This window comes from Macaca nemestrina, chromosome X (assembly GCF_043159975.1).
Source record: "Macaca nemestrina isolate mMacNem1 chromosome X, mMacNem.hap1, whole genome shotgun sequence".
NCBI lineage: Eukaryota > Metazoa > Chordata > Mammalia > Primates > Cercopithecidae > Macaca > Macaca nemestrina.
The window spans coordinates 4889519-4895529 of record NC_092145.1 but is presented as its reverse complement, the minus strand read 5'-3'; the positions used below and the strand labels follow the sequence as shown (position 1 = coordinate 4895529).

At 42.9% G+C, this 6011-nt stretch overlaps 1 pseudogene; it reads left to right on the top strand.

The window, feature by feature from the left end:
- The first annotated feature begins 4732 nt into the window (after window positions 1-4732).
- Window positions 4733-5345, top strand: LOC105495909 (large ribosomal subunit protein eL19-like; annotated as a pseudogene).
- Window positions 5346-6011: the final 666 nt, after the last annotated feature.

Genomic DNA, 6011 nt, shown 5'->3' with positions numbered 1-6011 from the left:
CTGTTCTCTATTATAACAGTCAATTTCTGACTCAGCAGTGAACAAACCCCCTTTCCATTGTATTTGGAGACTGGCCTCCCTATAAATGTGGTAGCTTCTTTTATTACTCAGTGGCCAGCTCACTTAGGGCTGAGATGGAGAGGGCTACTTGAAGCTGCTGTGTGGTTTTGTTTGTGTCTGAGTGGCATTCAGATGAAGTCTGGAGGAGCTAAGAAAAGGACATAGGCAAGGGTCAGTAGCCTTCCAAGGTATAGGAAGGTGGGTGATTAGGACTAAGGCTATCTAGGTTTAACTGTTGTCCCACCTCTACCCCCTATTTTGTGGGGCCAAATGTATTGCTAAACAGCAATTTCAGAGTGTATGGTGTGTCAAAAATTCAGGCCTGATTTTTTTTTCTCGTTCACCCCTATTCCCCCCGCCCCCCCCCCCCGCCGCCCCGTGCTCCTGGCACATACCACATTATTTGTGGTGCCCAACATTTGGGATCTTGAGCCTGCTGCTGGTCTCCTGGATGCCAGTGAGGGTATGTGGGATGGGGTGGTGGGGTAGGGGACAGTATCCATTTTTTTGCTCCTACTTTACTCCTTCAAAACACCAAACACCCCAGGGAAGATTACAGGCTCCATCTTGGGCCACCTGAGCTATGGGGCAGGCTAATGGAATCAAACATTTCTAAGCACTAAATGTATCACGAAAAGTTGAATGGCCTACTCATAAAGTTTAGCTCATTCACTAGAAATGTAGATTGATGTTCAATGTTAAACTGGAAGAAGCTTGGTTTGTGTGTCAGTAGATATATTAGTGGGTAGTGTAACATTTTATCCAGGTTGGGGTGTGGGGAGATGGCCACCAGTAGCAAGCGGTGACACTACCATTTTGAAGGCTGATATGTATATACATCATTACTTTCTGTAGCAATGAAAGATACAGTACTGTGTTGTGGGTGAGTGTTGCTATTGCCCAGCATTAATATTTGGGTGTGTATGTTTGAGGCTATGAGACACGCAGGAGTGTTTTTGTGGTATTAATTTTAAGAGAAAGCAGCTTTTTCTTAAAATTCACTGTTCAGAAACTTGCATGTCTGGAGGCGGTGTCCTCTCCACCCTGTCGGGTCCTGGATGAGTACAAGTTATGGTCATGGTCACAGCCTGATATCTATGTATTCATAGCCATTCCCTCTCCCATCAGAACTGTTTGTCCTGAATGTGTGCTCTAGTTCTAGAAAATGACCACTAATTTAAAAAACTCGGTTGTGAGGTTTGCCCAGAAGCGCTTGCTCCAGAATTGCCCCTCCTGCTTCAGCCATGTCCTTGTCACTTGGCATTCTAAGCTAAAGCTTTAGCTTCCCAATTCATGATGTGCTAGGCCAAGATTCGGGAGCTGTTGCCAGCCTCGTCAAATATGGAAGAGAAACCTGTAGTCAAAAGGGAGTGATTTGTTAAGTGGTGCCTGTCTATCTCGTATCTAGATGTACCAAGCAGGGAAGGGCAAAGGATGGAAAGGGGTAACTTTTGTGCTTCCAAAGTAGCTAAGCAGAAGTGGGGAAGCAGTTTGGCCAAATGATCTTTGATTAGGCAAACATTGAGTTTTAAAGAGGCCATCAAGTTGAGGCCACTTGGTCCATTAGCTGATGCAGCAAGATCACTACTCAACGTTTTCACACTGTCACAAGATTGCTCCTCTAATGGAATAATGCTCTAGTTTCTCTGAGATGCGGTAAGTGGTATGATGTTACCTAAGGCTTAGGCTTAGCTTGATTTCTGGGCCCACTATATGTGTTCTTAAGATGCCAACCTGTTGCTTTTTTTTTTTTTCCTCCATTTAAAAGGATAGTACCTACTCCCTCTAACCACCTCACCCCATTCTTGAATGACGTTTTATCCTTCGGAAAGAACAAGGCTGTGATGTAGTGACTATTGTCTGTGTCTCTGTGTGTCTGTTCTTGTCACAAATGTATTTGGGGACGTTGGATGCATTCATTTTCTGTAATAAAGTTTCTTAATCGCTCTTCCCAAAAAGTAATCAGTGGGCTGTCTGCAATCTGTTTGAGATACTGAACCTCTGTACTTTTTGGTTGATTATCAAGGTTTTAGAAGTACAAACTTTGTGGTAACCATAGATCTGAACTGCTAACATTTAGTGGAATGATACCATCAAAATGACGCAAGTGTTAAGGACTCCAAAGCCCCAAGATCAACCTCCTGGCAGGAGGCATAAGGAGGAGTTGGCTCTGAAGCCCTGGACCAGGATAAATAGGCAATTTGCAGGATGCTGACGAGCTACTGTTTGATAAAGTGGTTGAGTACTTGTAATCAGCCAGCCCTGACCACCAGGGCTCCTCGAGGCCAAGGGTCTGAGCTTAGTTGGCTGACTCAGCCATGCCCAAGAAGGAGTTCTGGATGAGAGCCATGGGGACTGCTTGCTGTTCTTGGCTCCCAGCTCAGTTTTCTGTGGAGCCCAAGGCTACATGGGAAGGAAAGGCCATTGAGCCAGCTTGGTAGCCCCAAGCTTCCCTTACTGCTTCAACCAGAGCAGCCTCCCCTGCTGTTTTATATGTGGGGCATCCTACGATTTCAGCTTTCAAAAGAAGCTGGAATACCATATCAATAAAAGGAAAAAGACACTTGATCATCTCAATAGACACAAAAACCTTGACAAACACTTTCATGATAAAAACAAGAGTAGAAGGGAACTTCCTCAACCTGATATAGGACGTTTAGGAAAACCCATGGGTTTATTCATCATTGTATTGGAAGTTCTAGCCAGGGCAATTAGGCAAGAGAAAAAGAGAAAGCATCCAGACTGAAATTGAGAAGACAAAGCTATGTCTATATGTAGATGATATGATCTTGTATACAGATAACCGTAAAGAATCTCCAAATAAAACTGCTAAAAAATGAATTCATCAGCTGCAGTATACAAGATTAACATACAAAAACTAGTAGTGCTATATACCAGTCACGAACAATATGAAATTAAGAAAACAATTCTCTTAAATATCTACAATAACATCAGAAAGAATAAAATATTTAGGGATGAACAATACAAGTGCAAAACTTACATGGGGAAAAGTACAAAATATTAAGGAAATAGACATTCCACGTTCATGAATGGGAAGGGTTAATATTGTTGAGATGGCAATACTGAAATTGATCTAACGCAATCCTATCAGAATCCCAGCTGGCTTCCTCTAGTAGAAATCAGGCTGATTCTAAATGTCATATAGAAATTCAAGAGATGCAGGAGATACCCAGATCAATCTTGAAAACAGTTGGAGGATTCACATTTCTTGATTTCAAAACTACTTTATTAAATTTTTTTTTTTTTTTTGAGACAGAGTCTTGCTCTGTTGCCCAGGCTGTTGTGCAGTGGTACAATCACAGCTCATTGCAGCCTCAACCACCCAGGCTCAAGGGATCCTTCACCTCATCCTCCCAGGTAACTGGGACTACAAGTGTGCACCACTGCACCTGGCTAATTTATTTATTTATTTATTTTTAGAGACAGGGTCTCACTATGTTGCCCAGGCTGGTCACAAACTTCTGAACTCAATTGATCCTCCTGCCTTGACCTCCCAAAGTGTAGGGATTACAGCACACCTGTGAGCCACCACACCTGGCCTGATTTGAAAACTTGTAACAAAGCCAGGTGCGGTGGCTCACGCCTGTAATCCCAGCACTTTGGGAGGCCAAGGCAGGTGGGTCACTTAGGGTCAAGTGTTTGAGACCAGCCTGGCCAACATGATGAAACCCCATCTCTACTAAAAAAAAAAAAAAAAAAAAAATTCCGGGCATAGTGGCGCGTGCCTGTAGTCCCAGCTACTCTGGCCAGAGGCCGAGGCAGGAGAATCACTTGAACCCAGGAAGCAGAGGTTGTGGTGAGCCAAGACTATGGCCACTGCACTCCAGCCTGGGCAACAGAGTGAGTGAGACTCTGTCTCAAAAAACAAAAACCAAAACTTACAATAAGGCTACAGTAATCAAGACGGTGTAGTACCAGCATAAGGGCAGACATATAGGCCAATACAATTGTGAGTCCAGAAATGAACCCAGACATTTGTGGCCAACTGATTTTTCAATAGAGATAAAAATAACATTCAATGGGGGAAATAATTTTCAACAAATGATGTTGGGACAACTGGATATCCATGTGCAAAGGAATGAATTTTGACCCTTCCGTCACAGTGCATTCAAAAATCAATTCAAAATAGATTAAAGACCCAAATGTAAGAGCTACAACTATAAAATTCTTAGTAGGAAACATAAGTGTGAATTTCATGACCGTGGATTTGGCAATGGTTTCTTAGGACACCAAAAGCACATGCAACTAAAGAAAACAATAGATAAGTTGAACTTCATTAAAATTAAAACAAAAACTTTTGTGCTTCAAACAGTACCACCAGGAAAGTGAAAAGACAACCTTTACAAAATGGGGGAAAATATTTGCACATCGTATATCCTATAGGGATCTAATATTCAAAATATATAAGGAACTATTACAACTCAGCAATAAAAAGACAACCCAATTTAAAAAATGAGCAAAATATCTTAACAGATATTTCTCAAAAAAAGATGTATAAATGGCCAATAAACACATGAAAAGATCCTCAGCATCATTAGTCATCAAGAAATTTAAATCAAGACTATAATAAGATACCGCTGAACACCCACTAGGATAGTTATAATAATGATAAAAAAGGGAGCTCTTTCCTTTCGCTGCTGCGACTACAGCCATGAGTATGCTCAGGCTTCAGAAGAGGCTCCCCTGTAGTGTCCTCCACTGTGGCAAGAAGAAGGTCTGGTTAGACCCCAATAAGACCAATGAAATCGCCAATGCCAACTTCCATTAGCAGATCCGGAAACTGATCAAAGATGGGCTGATCATCTCCAAGCCTGTGACGGTCCATTCCTGGGCTTGATGCCAGAAAAACACCTTGGCAGAAAAACGCCAGAAAAACACCTGCCCTTGGAAGGGCAGGCACATAGGCATAGATAAGCAAAAGGGTACAGCCAATGCCCGAATGCCAGAGAAGGCCATGTGGATGAAGAGAATGAGGATTCTGGGCTGGCTGCTCAGAAGATACCGTGAATCTAAGAAGATTGATCACTACATGTATCACAGCCTGTACCTGAAGGTGCAGGGGAATGTGTTCACAAACAGGTGGATTCTCATGGAACACAGCCACAAGCTGAAGGCAGACAAGGCCCACAAGAAGCTCCTGGCTGACCAGGCTGAGGCCCGCAGGCCTAAGACTAGGAAGCACGCAAGCGCAGTGAAGGCGCCTCCAGGCCAAGAAGGAGGAGATCATCGAGACTTTGTCCAAGGAGGAAGACACCAAGAAATAAAAGCTCCCCTTTTGTCTGTTCATACTGACCTCCGTGATTACATAGATCAGCCATTAAAATAAAACAAGCCTTTATCTGCTTGCCAAAAAAAAAAAAAAAAAAGATAAAAAAGGAAAATAACTAGTATTGGTGAGGATGTAGAGAAATTACAGTCCTGGTACATTGGAGGTAGGAATGTAAAATGGTGCAATCGCTATGGGAAACAGCTTGGAGATTTCTCAATAAGTTAAACATAGAATTACCATATGACTCATCAGGTCCACTCCTAGGTATACACCCAAAATAACTGAAAGCAGGTATTCGAACAAATACTTGTACATGAATATCATGTACATTATTATTATTATTATTATTATTTGAGACGGAGTCTCACTCTGTCACCCAGGCTGGAATGCAATGGCGTGATCTTGGCTCACCGCAACCTCCACCTTCCAGGTTCAAGCGATTCTCCTGCCTCAGCCTCCTGAGTTGCTGGGATTACAAACGCGTGCCACCACACCTGGCTAATTTTTGTATCTTTAGTAGAGACAGGGTTTCACCATGTTGGTCAGGCTGGTCTTGAACTCCTGACCTCAGGTGATCCGCCCGCCTTGGCCTCCCAAAGTGCTGGGATTACAGACGTGAGCCACCGCGTCTGGCCTCATGTACATAATTTTTTTTTTTTTT